Here is a 12,827-nt window from a genome sequence, read left to right as displayed (position 1 = left end):
AATACTGTATTTATATTAATTTTGTTTTGTCCAATATTATTGAGTTGTATAGTTCATATCTAATATATTAATATTGGAAGAAAAATATTTTCTTCAGTTTCTATCAGCCAATCATATCAAATGATTGCACTAGGTTTAAACTATTATTGCATATTTTGTTTTCATAACAAGTTTTATGAAACGAGCCCCACATGTCGGGATTGTATTTTTGGACTTCAGCAAAGTCTTTGTGACGACCCATCATACTAATATTGTACCCTTACGGTTCTGAAATTATCTCAGCGACATAACACAAAAAAAAACTATTTAATGAGTTCACTCAGAATTTAAAACATGTGGCATAGCATGGGAATCAGGTTCTTTTTGTCTTCTCCATCCTCTTCTGTTCACCATTATCCCTTTTTGTTTTTTTTGGGGGGGGGGGGTGGGGGTGGGGGGGGGGGGGGTTATTGGATAAACATAGACTCTTCCTCATATTGTATCGAAATGATGTAAACAAAATCAACTCTCAAGATATCAGGTAAATCAATGAACTTCTATTCCAATTCCAGTGACCTCTAGCTTTCTCGATTTTTCTTTCTAAACTTTTACGTAAACTATAGTTCATGTCTTTGCTTTTCTGGTGATTATTGTTTTCTCCATTTTAATATAATGAAATTAGTTGTATAATGAGTTAGATTATATACAGAAGGCATTGTCATAAGATGGTAGTGCATCATGTAGAAAAAAAATGCAATTAAATGGTAACGTATATATACTGAACGGAATAGATATTTCAATATATTCAGAAAAAAAAGAAATATTGCAGGTATGTACTTTACATTCCGATGTCTGTATAAACCACAGAAAAATGAAAATGCATCTATTTCATGAAACATGTTCTTGAGAACAGAACAATGCCAGGCCGATAAACAGTATACATTATTTGCATGATGAAAAATTACTGGAATTTGTTTGAAAGAGTGTATATTCTAGACAAAATTATGTTCAGTTTCAATTTTGAAGTTTATTTAAAAGATCACCCGCTATCAATTCGGGGAGATAACTTTGAGTTTTCCTGTTCTGCACACAACTCGCTTTTATTCATTGTTCCAAAGTGATGTTTTCACCAAGGTGTTTTTTAGTCAAAAGTTTCCTATATTGATGCACGTCCATGCACTTCAAAAGATTCCTGATGGGTAAATAGTCTGCCAACGTACATGACATCATTCTATTGCACCCATTATATAGACATGTAATTTAATTCTGAAATTAATGGCCAAGAATTAACCATCCCCAAGATAATTTATTTAGTCTTGATTTTTTTTGTAAGCCAAATGTACTTTATTATTATTACTTTCATAACTTTTTAATGTCAGGAGCTAATTAAGTTAATCTGAATACACAAAAAAAAATGTATTGATCGCCTCCGTATAATAAAAAATGATGAAAATTAAGACGATCCCGTAGTGGGAACTGAATGACCATCATCGTCCCATTGTATATGTATACCTCTCATTTTACGGCTAAAAATAAATAAATGTGGTTATTGATAATACATCTTCAGATGCAATACAATAGAACAATGTTTAAGTTCTGAGAGTGATTTTGGGGGAAATTATATAAAAGAAAATGATCTTCACAGAATAACATCACAAGGAAATGATTTTTATGTAAATGACACAAGATATCCAAGGTACGTCTTTTCCAAAGAATCTTTTTCATATATTTTACGGTTAAAAATGAAATGAATGTGGTTATATCGTATACTCATGAGATATAGATATATACAGGTTGTCCTTAAAATGAATAAAGACTTGTGACATCGGCAGTCGTCTAACATAGACGTCATTTGAAGAGAACATTCGTGCACTGCAGACGTAGATAATTCTCTCAGAAAAAACTTCAATAGGTAATTGTTTCTTATTTTATGCAGGTTTTCCACATACTGATAAGACATATTATTTTGTTCTATCACTAACATTTGGAGGTGTTGAAATTGCAAAAACACATATATATATATATATATTTTTCCAATGTCAAAAAATTGCATCGCATATCAAGAACGGTGCAGGAGTATTGGGATATAAGAAAAAGAAATGCAATTTTACACCCTTCAATAGGGACATTCGGACTTTTTAAACTAGTTTTTGGCCCTTTTTTGTGCCGAGTTTTCCCCTTTAGTGTGTAGCTTTGCCGGATGAAAACAAGGCCCAGAGAATAAGGGTGCATTTTGTTGAATTTTGTTCACAATAATAGGCGCGAAACGGTGCAAGATAATACTGTATCCCGAAAGTGGGAGCTGCCAGGGTTGGAACCAAGGTGCATCATAGAATTTGTGCTCACTTTGTCATTCTACATTCCACGTTTATATCTACACCTTACTCTCTCTCTCTCTCTCTCTCTCTCTGCTCATACATGTATATCTTGCAAGTTGATCATTATTGATGCCTTTCTGCCATTGAGCCCTATAATTCTATACGATGTTCTTCCATGTAATTTACCCTGTAATCTGATTGTTAATTGACCCACTTGTATTCAGCCTGTACTGTTGGCCAATGTCAAATCTGCCTGTAAAACACATTTAGATCAATTTAAAAACAAAAAAAAGTTAATTTGACAAAGTGAACTAAGCGACGGATGCCTTTTTTGTCATTAAAATTAGGTAGGATGTATTGCCTAATAGCATTATGTTGATAATTATATGTTTATTATTCTTTTATGTTGTCGAAATATATTTGTTTATCAGGTAAAATATGGCGGCAAAATTTACCATCGTTGCGCTATTTCTTGCCGCTCTCGTGATCGCCACGTCCGGTACAGTTACCAGTGAAGATAACACAGAGGGCGATCTGGATACTTCGATTGACATTCAAGATTATCCAACCAGTAGGTATCTCACATATGTTTTTAGAATGAAATTATTTACTCCGAATAATTTCAGAAATGTACATTTAATCAGCAAAGCGTAGTCATGCACTGATTGGCGTAACGAATCAAACATTTTGAGGGGGCTAGGTGTCGTGTATGGCGTGAAATTTATTAAAAGTTGTGAGCGAAGCGAGCGAGCAAAATTTTGACATTAATTTTATTACACAAATACAATTTTGTGACAGATTTTGTAATAATATTCAGAAAATAATATCACATTTCGCCCTTCTCTCTTTCCGTGTTTTTTTTTTTGGGGGGGGGGATGCAAGAGCCCCAACCCCCGCCCTCTGTACGCCCCTGAACACTGTCATCATCATTCTCTTCTTAATCGTTTTGGTTTTTACATTCTATGCTACACAGTTTTAACCATTTCTGAGATGTCTTGGTTTATTTGTAATCAGTGTACTTCACAGGTCATTTTCTTTCACCTCCTATACCTACGTGCAAATCGCGTAGGCCTATTTTGTGAACATTTGTTTCCTCACTGATACATTTTTTCCCTTCAAGATTAAAGCCATTTTATATCTAATAGCTCACTTTAAGCATTTCAATACTGTCTTACAGCCTGTTCTGATTACTAGCTTCAATCGCTGCAGTGTTATACATGTTTTTATTATTAGCTTTTTTTTTTACATTCTTTGTCATTTTACATGTAGTTAGTGTTTCAATGATAGCATCAATTCAGGGGCGGATCCAGGATTTTTGGAAGGGGGGGGGCACATTTCCCGAGGAAAATTTTGACGAGAAAAAAAGGTTTTAACTAAAATTAAGGGTATTTCGTCCATGAAAAAAATTGACAAGCAAAAAGTCTTCACTTTCAAGGGGGGGATGGGGCACACTTCTGTTTTAACGGCATTTTTACATTACAATTTTTAATTGTGCCTCTCAAAGGGGGGGGGGGGGCATGGGCCGTCTGTGCCCCCCTGGATCCGCCAGTGCATCAACTGTTCTACATAATGTATCCACAGTGTGCATGGTGTGCATGAACCTATCTGCTGGAGTAAAGGATACTTTCGTGTCCACGGTGTCATACCTTTGTACCCCGATCGGAAGTCTTTACAGTTTGTTGAACGATGTATATACTGAGCGGCTTAAGATCTCCCACTCAAGTTCTATCACTTCACCAAACCTGCCGAACCTGGGGCCCGTTTCTCAACACCGTCATAAGTCTAACTTCTTGACTAAATCGGAGATAGTGAGCTACTTGTCCGCTAACCGTTTCACGAAGCCCTCTTTACCAAGATCGGGTACAACAACCTCACTAAATATTTATGACAGCTCCGAACCTGTCATAACTTCTTTCTTAATGACGTAGTGGCATCACGTGGGTAGACTATGACATGCAAAAGCGCATAGAAATTTTAAAATTATAATCTTACGTAATAAATCATAGAGGTTGAAATTACATCACAAAACAAGTGGGTTAATGCATTCAATGATAATTGTAATACAAAGAAACTATAAAAACTATTGGTAAAACGCCACAAAACCATTCATTTTGAAATAGTAAAATGATTTAATCGATAAATATTCTACCACGTCAGGCCATCCATAACTGAACTCGTATTTGTTGTTTTCAGACCCCTATTAACAGTTGGATAAATTCTATGTCTAATTTATGCATATAATTTGTCAAATATCGTATGTTTCGGTATCAATGGTTAAAAATGTTTCGTTGAACTATATTTTGATGACGTTCGGAATCGTAAAAGACCGCATAATTATCATCATTTTACAAAGAAAACCGTTATGGTTTACTTTCGTAAACTATTAAAATTGGATATCCCGGGGGTACCCAATCTCAACGTCCACCAGTGATTTTTTAGTCATGAAATGAATTATTCATAATTTAATTTTCTCTGCAATTGAATGCTCAAGTCTTCATGGTCTAAGTATGTATGATGCATAATTCACCTGTGCTATTATTTTGAAAAGATTTATTTCCCAATTTATCACAACATTTGCAATTTTGTCATAATTTTTCTTTTTGACTATTATGCTATTTTGTGACTAAGGCTACGTCTCGTCTGCACTTTCTACCGATAGTATCGATATCAAGGTATTCTAGTTAGGAAACCTTTCGAGAAACAGGTTTAGTAAGATTGGAACTAACTCCGTGGTTGGTGGATAAAGATATGACTAACTTGTCCATGTGTTGAGAAACGGGCCCCAGAATGACTGTCCGTTTCCGATCCAAAAAAGCTTCTGGTCAGGGAACATAATGACCTGGGACCCGTCTTACAAAGAGTTGCCATTGATCCAATCAATCGCAACTATGGAAAGCCAGCAAAGTCAACTTATAAAATGCCTGTTTGTTTAAAAAAAATCTAGATATAAATGTCTATCCATAAATTCATTGATTTCTTGACAATTTGGTGTGTTCTACTTTGTTTACAAAGGACATTTGGCAAATTTCCTATAGAAAAAATATGACATGGATGGATTTCCATAGAGTTACGATTGATTGGATCGATCGTAACTCTTTGTAAGACGGGGCCTAGAAGGTATCCTACACGTTTGGCAAGTTTATGTACACTGCAGATGCATTGTCATCGCTAGCGTACCTACGGGGGGGGGGGGGGGCAGGGGGGCACTCTGCCCCCCCCCCCCTGACGAGCAACAACCCATACAAAAGACATATACCTGCCCCCCCGGACGAGCTTGAAGACCTTTTTTTTTTTTTTTTTTTTTTTTTTTTTGCTTGTCAAATTTTTTTCTGGTACGAAAACCTATATTTTTTTATTGAAGAACTTTTTTTTTTTTTTTTTTTGGCGGCCGATTTTGCCCCCCCTGTGGACAATCCTAGGTACGCCACTGATTGTCATGAGCAGTTGATCCATGAGTACGAATCAGAAAACCGTTAAAAAATAAAGAATACGTTTTCGATATGATATTTTCTTGTGATGTGTCTTTTGCTTAATCAGGATACGAACACTGCATGAATGAAATTAATGACGAAGAACGTTGTCGAGATCGCGGTGAGTTAACTACTTCTATCTATTGAAAACTATACATGGGTTTTAACTTGATAAGAATATAATGAGGAATGGGAGGGGGTCATCGAAAAAGACAGAGGGGTCCCTTGTACAGTTTGCATTTGTAAGAGAAATGAGAACACTTATTATCTTCGTAATTTTTGGTTACATATTATTTTGGGAAAGCATTCACCAAGAGAACTCTTAGGTATTGGAGTAACTTGGGTAAAACTACACACATTTAGCATTAGCGAATTACAGTTTGCATTCTAATTGCAACAGAGTATTATGCTGCAGGATTTTTTAAAACGTTTTTATGGACATTTTTTTTAATCCAAAGGGTAAACGTTATAAAATAGCACTGATAAGCTATTTATTGAAAGGGTGCTACCTGGTATTCTCAATAAGAAAGTCTATATAGCGTAGTACAAATTCCGAATCTCGCTTACCTCTGATTTCATTTTCAATAATAAAAAAAAAAGTTTCCCTCGAACATCTACTTGTACTATCTGATCGCTTATTGGAGCCCAGACAAACATTATCATGATTTTGTGTGTAGAATAAGAGAGATTGGGGGTTTCATTATATTTTAAAAACATAATTGCACAAAATAATGATCTGCATCGTAATTATATTGTCTGCCGATGGTTTTGCTCTCTGTGGTTTTATCATAATCCTATATTACAAAATGTCCCTCTACCTATGTAAAAAAAAAGTTTTATTCCTTCTAGATGATGTAAAATAAATCACTAATCGTTGGCCTCCAAATGTTTGTTTGCCTTAACCAGACAGACTTAACTTCAGTAAAAGCTGTCGGATTTAATTTGCTTTATTTACACACGGAGAGTCGTGCCTACCCGAAGAATGATTATTGGTATATATAGTGATTTGTTTATTCAGGCATGAATTTTGTATCATGAATATATTGATGTATAAATAATCACTTGCTCTGTAAACCTCAGACAATTCTCGTCAGACCCAAATGGTTGCAAAAGTATAATACAGTAACTAGAAGGGTGACGTGGCTTTTGAATAGTGGGTGAAGTTACTAACATTCTGCATTTAAGGGAAGTTTTCTGTCAGTAATAATGCATGCATATATCTCGGGTAGGCCCTAATGTCTTGTAGTTTTCAAGGGCATCGCCGTAAGCAGCGGGGGCAGATGCCCCCACGAAATTTTGAAACTTACATTTTTTTACTCAAAATAAAAACAAAATCAATTACGAGCTCGGTCGCTTCTATCCCTCGATTTTGAGTGTCTTCGAAAAAAAAATTACGCGTCCTACCCTCTCCGATTTTTCTTTTTTTTCTTCTTTTTTTTGGGGGGTACGGCCTTATTCTTCGAGTACCTGTCTAAGGTTGAGCATACTAATCAAACTCAGTAAGGTGAATAATGTTAACATTGATTGCATTATATCTATCGATATTTTGAATTGCAGTTAGCGGACCGGTTCCATTCCCGAGATGGAAATAAAGAGGAACACAGACTGAGCATCAGACTTGGAGTGATAAAATACACACATGCTACCCATCTACTGGAAATGCAATACCTTGGTCAACCTCTTCAACATTAATCACTCAATGATAAACAAAAACAAGTACATGCATATATTTGGTATATCCTTACAACATTGGATAGATCCAGTGTACTAACTGGTAGCTGTAAAAATGCATGAATGAAGGTGTTTTGCATCTCTAGACTGATTTTTTTAAGGATTGGCCAAAATAACCAATGTATTACCAACACACTGTTGGTAAATATATATTTCTCTCATATAAAAATATATATTTATATATATATATTGGGTGAGAATGCACACATAGTTGGTTAGGATCTTGTATTATATTGGTCTATTCCGAGCAATATGAGGGTCGGTCACACAAACACATTACTTATATTTTACTAAACCTTTTTCCGAGTGTACTTTATAAGTAAGAAATTAGTAATTTATTCAAATTGGTGCTCTATATGTTACTCACATAAAATGAGAAGGTCAAATAAAATATTTAGGAGAATAAAATTGAATTGAATTACTTGGCAATAAAATCCAGAAAATAATGTGAAGATGATCTAAAACGCTTTGATAGTATGCAAATGCACTTTCTGTGATCTTGGTAAGTTGACATTAATCATACACGCATTACCTTTACCTGCCACCCGCGAACAACATAAAAAAAACAAAAACAACGACCCCAGACACCATTTCGTTTTGATTTAATTTTTTTTTGGGGGGAAGGGGGGTAGGGGGAGGTTCCTATGATTATGTATACATAGATAAGTGCCCCAGTTCTGCTGGCTCATTGATTTCGTGTGATTCTTAAAAAATAAACGAAGGAATTAACGAAACTGTTGAAGGTTCTTGGCTCTTATATTGCATGCTAGACTGAAATGTTGTTTTGTTATGTTACGTTGTTTCTCTCTTTTCTCCTGTATTTTCATTAATATGACGTGTTTTTTTTAAGGTGGATTATTATAGCGAGAGACGGAAGGAGAAAAGATGGAAAGAAAGTAGGAGAATGGATGGGAGGATGAGAAAAAGAGAAGGGAAGAGTGAAAGAGAGAAAAAATTAGAGAGGGAGGGAGAGAGAAAGGGGTGGGGGAGCAGGGGGTAGAAAAATAATATCCATGTGAATGAGAATGAATTAAGAGAAAGAAAGTGATACATAAATTATGTTGTCTGGTGAGATCAAGGAGAAAAAAAATATACATATATATATATTTATATATGAGTGTATATATATATATATATATATTGTTTTTTTTTCTTTTCACACCGGGTGGTTTTTCATATACATATATATATATATATATATATATATATATATATATATATATATATATATATATATATATATATATATATATATATATATGGATATATATATATATTTGCATATGATCAATCTTGGTGGTGTACGCAAACGAGGCTCCTGCATAATTACATTTGAGATCAAGAGTATGGAGAGGGCAGTAGCAAGATCAGTACCAGTCTTCAAGCTTTCGGGCACATGCCCTTCATCAGGATCTAAACCAAATGTAATAATGTGTAATAAATTATATAGTAAACATTATAAAAAGATATACTATTAAAAATAACATATGCAATACAATACAATACAAATGTATAAAGAAAACAAGCATTGTTTTGAGGAAAATATAATAAAAAACAATAGTAATAAGTATATCATTTAGAGTGCTCCTTCTATCTAGTTTCCTATTCAGAGGCACAGAGGGAATTATTACACAGATGGGGGGGGGGGTTGTTATTTGAAATATGACGAGAATAGATATACCTTGAGTTTGGCTTTGAAGAACTCAATAGAGCTAACTTCGAACTGGTCTGTACACCATTTGTAGTTACTTCATGGGCAGTTTGGGTCAAATGACCTTTCATTTCTTTGATTATGATAGGCAGATTTCAAAGCATGTAAGCATGCCTTGCATAGCAGGGTGAAGAAAATTAATAGACCAGGTGACTAGAATAGCATGCCAATGACCTTTCTATGAAGGTATTTGTTGCATTTCTACTTTGAATGCATTAGGCCTTGCATGTTGTTATAATAATGTACTTGGCCAACTGTGAAATACCAGTCGCTAGTGGACGTATTGTAGTTTATTGTGGATCTAATGAAAAATACAATTCAAACGAATAAATGAATGATCAAGACATCAAAGTTGGTGCTTATCTCAGAAAATATTAAACCACCATGTCACTTTAGTGCCAATGACAATGACCTTTTTATGATCATGCGCAGAATCTTCTGATCATGTGCAGAAAAAAACTACTAGTACGAATGGCTTATTACCGTAAGGTCGTTGCTAAGATTAAGTGTTAATCTTAATCGTGAAGAGGGGTCAGGTGTGAGGGATGAGTTTATTAGAGGGTGAAGAGGGTCGTTAATTTGTACCACGTGGTCTTATTGTTATGAGTTTGTGCATCCAATGAGATTCCCTCCTCATGATCGTGTCGTGTTTCTTGTTTTTATTTCTTCGATGGCAGATATGTTAATGTGTAGGCCTATTGTATGTCCGGGGAGGTTGAAATGTTATACTGACCAGTTTATACTCCTCATTATTTTCGACTGTCCAACTCTGCATTTTCCTTTGCCCAGTGAAATCATTTGTCTCTTTCTTTCTTTCTTTCTTTTTCTTTTATATCTTCTTTCCGAGTTTGTCATTCTTCTCCCCTTGTATTGATATCGCTCTATGGTTATATTGTGTGTTTGTTTCTGTAGCATCGCGTACAATTTCCTTTTAATTTAAATTCATAAAGTAGATTACCCCGAACCAGCACTTGATGCCATATGGTTATTGATAATGCGACTTCAAATGAAATCAAATAAAACAATATTTGAGTTATGAGAGTGATTCTTAGTTGAGAAAAGTAAAAAAAAAAAACAATAAGTTTCACCGGATAACACGTCAAAAAATGAAAAACGTGAGTTTTATGTAAATGACAGAAGACATGAAGGTATGTTTTTCAAAGGCTTAAACTTTGTCATACATATTACGGCTCAAAAATTAAATGAATGTGGTTATTGATAATACGTCTTCAAATGAAATAACATAAAACAATATCGAAGTTCTGAGAGTGATTCTTAGTTGAGAAATGATATAAAAGAAAATAGTCTTCACAGAATAACACCACAAGGAAACATAATTTTTATGTAAATGACACAAGATATCCAAGGACCGTCTTTTTCATAATACGTCTCAAAACGAAATTAATGTGGTTATACCGTATAATGATGAGATAAAGATACGGGTTGTCCTTAAAATGAATAAAGAATTGTAACTTGTGCAGTCGTCTAACATAGACGTCATTTGAAGAGAACATCCATGCACTGCAGACGTAGATAATTCTCTTAGATCTGAAAACACTTGAAGAGGTAAGTGATTTTCATTATAATTTTGCAAGGGGTACATCCATTTATCTATGATTGCACCCCAAAGTGTGTCTTTATAAAACATGATTACACCTTTTTGGTCCCTCATGTGTATGCACCTAATCGGTGCAAATATTAGGGTGCAAAGAGATATATTCTGAAGTAGACGAGTACAAAAGTGTGAATTTTTGCTTTTTTTTTTCGACCTTTATAGGATGAAAAGTGCTGCTGTAGGGTGACAAGACATTTGCTCCGGCGACAATTGCGTCTAAGATAATAGGGTTAGGATTGCAATAGGGTTTTATGTTAGGTTTAGGGTTATGTTTAAGATAGGGTATGAGGATGATGATGTTCGTACTTCGCTATAGCGAAGACGACCACAACTTCAAAAATTCCTGTGGGTTCGAAGATGGCTAAATAAACCAATCTTCGCCCGAAAAAGTCCAATTGCCAACTCATCTACTATTATTTGGTCTACCATCAGCTCGTCCACTCACCACATGGTCTACTTTCATTTAGACTAATGCCATTCTGTCTAATAACCAGTTGATCCAATAGCATTTTAGTCCATATACCATTTGGTCTAATTGGACTAAGCGTTAAATTGTGCAAAAATGAATGAAAATGAAATGGATACTAGACCAACTGGTTATGAGATAAAATGGTCATAGACGAAACGGTGATTAGACGAAGTGATGATTGGACCAAATGGTTGTTAGACGAAATGTTGATGGACGGAATGACATTAGACTAAATGAATTAAGTAGACCATGTGGAGAGTGGACGAGTTGGCAGTAGACGAATTGGCAATTTAACGACAGAACGGTCCTCAGCTAATTCATCCCAGGTGTCAAGGTTTATGCCACAGCACTTCAGGGTACAGTGTTAATCAAGCATTCAAGTTGGTAATTCCGACAGTGTATAAAATTTACAGCGGGGCAATAATTGTCGCCGGATGCGGAGCAAAAGTCATGGAACCCGCTAGAGTGTTGTATTTAAGTCGGGGAGGGGGGGGGGAAGTTGTCACTGTCCACATGACCTGTGCCCACATATCTTATAAGCAAGCGCTTGATAATGATATTGTCATATAGAGTTTGATTGTGATTTGTTTTTATCAAGTACCTACCCTTTATTTGTCACCAGATAAAACATGGCATCAAAACTCACGATTGTTGTGCTTCTTCTGGTCGCTATGAGGATGATCCTCACCAGTGCGTCCAGCAACGAAGAGGGCGCTCTTGATAAATCGATAGACGTTCAGGAAGATGCAAGAGATCAGTCTAATATCAGTAGGCAACGCATTAATATTACCATTATCACTATAACGTGTAAAGTGCGTACCCCGTTAGGGGTATATCAAAATCACGAGAAGTCTTTTTTTAAGAGGGGGGGGGGGGGGGGGGAGGGGGGGGGGGGAGAAGAAGAAGAAAAAAAAGGAAAGAACGAAAAAGGGTATCACATTGAGTGATATCGAATTATGAGGGTGTGAAAAAAAAACTATCCGTGGAAGCTCCAGTAATCTGAATGTAAAATGGGCTTCCTATAGAGTATGACATATTATTCGATGCTCCAATATACATGTATATATATATATATATATATATATATATATATATAAATCGGAAACTGCATTTATGTTAATAACAAAGGGAGATAAAGAGATATATATTTTATATATATATATATATATATAATTATTTATAAACTTTTGTATATGTAATTCACAAGTTATTTGGCAATAGTTCCAAGCTGTGATTTATAAATAAAAAATAGGTCCTACCCCTATATGTAGTCAGTTCCGTCATGATAGTTCAGCAAAATTGTTTTTTAAAAATCGGAAACTGCATTAATAGCAGATGGAGATAAAGAGATAGGAGGTATGGGAGTGAGGCTAAGAGATGGAGAGGGAGAGAGAGAGAAAAAAAAAAGAGGGGGAGGGAGAGCTCAAAAGTCAACTGGTCATGATGTTGAATATTTTTCACAATTTTAATGAATATAAGAAATGCACATTGGTGTATAGCCACTAAGCGAATACTAATCTTTTTGTGGAAGAAG

At 35.2% G+C, this 12,827-nt stretch overlaps 1 long non-coding RNA gene across 1 annotated transcript; it reads left to right on the top strand.

Moving 5' to 3' along the window:
- The first annotated feature begins 2,680 nt into the window (after positions 1-2,680).
- On the top strand, positions 2,681-8,014 carry LOC135156102 (uncharacterized). Its single transcript, XR_010295209.1, has 3 exons — positions 2,681-2,868; positions 5,835-5,888; positions 7,325-8,014. It is a non-coding gene; the product is annotated as an uncharacterized LOC135156102 (long non-coding RNA).
- The last annotated feature ends 4,813 nt before the right edge of the window (positions 8,015-12,827 follow it).

The sequence above is a fragment of the Lytechinus pictus genome, chromosome 12 (genome assembly GCF_037042905.1).
Source record: "Lytechinus pictus isolate F3 Inbred chromosome 12, Lp3.0, whole genome shotgun sequence".
Lineage (NCBI taxonomy): Eukaryota > Metazoa > Echinodermata > Echinoidea > Temnopleuroida > Toxopneustidae > Lytechinus > Lytechinus pictus.
Note: the sequence above shows the minus strand (reverse complement) of the source record. Positions and strands in the feature narration are given on the sequence as shown.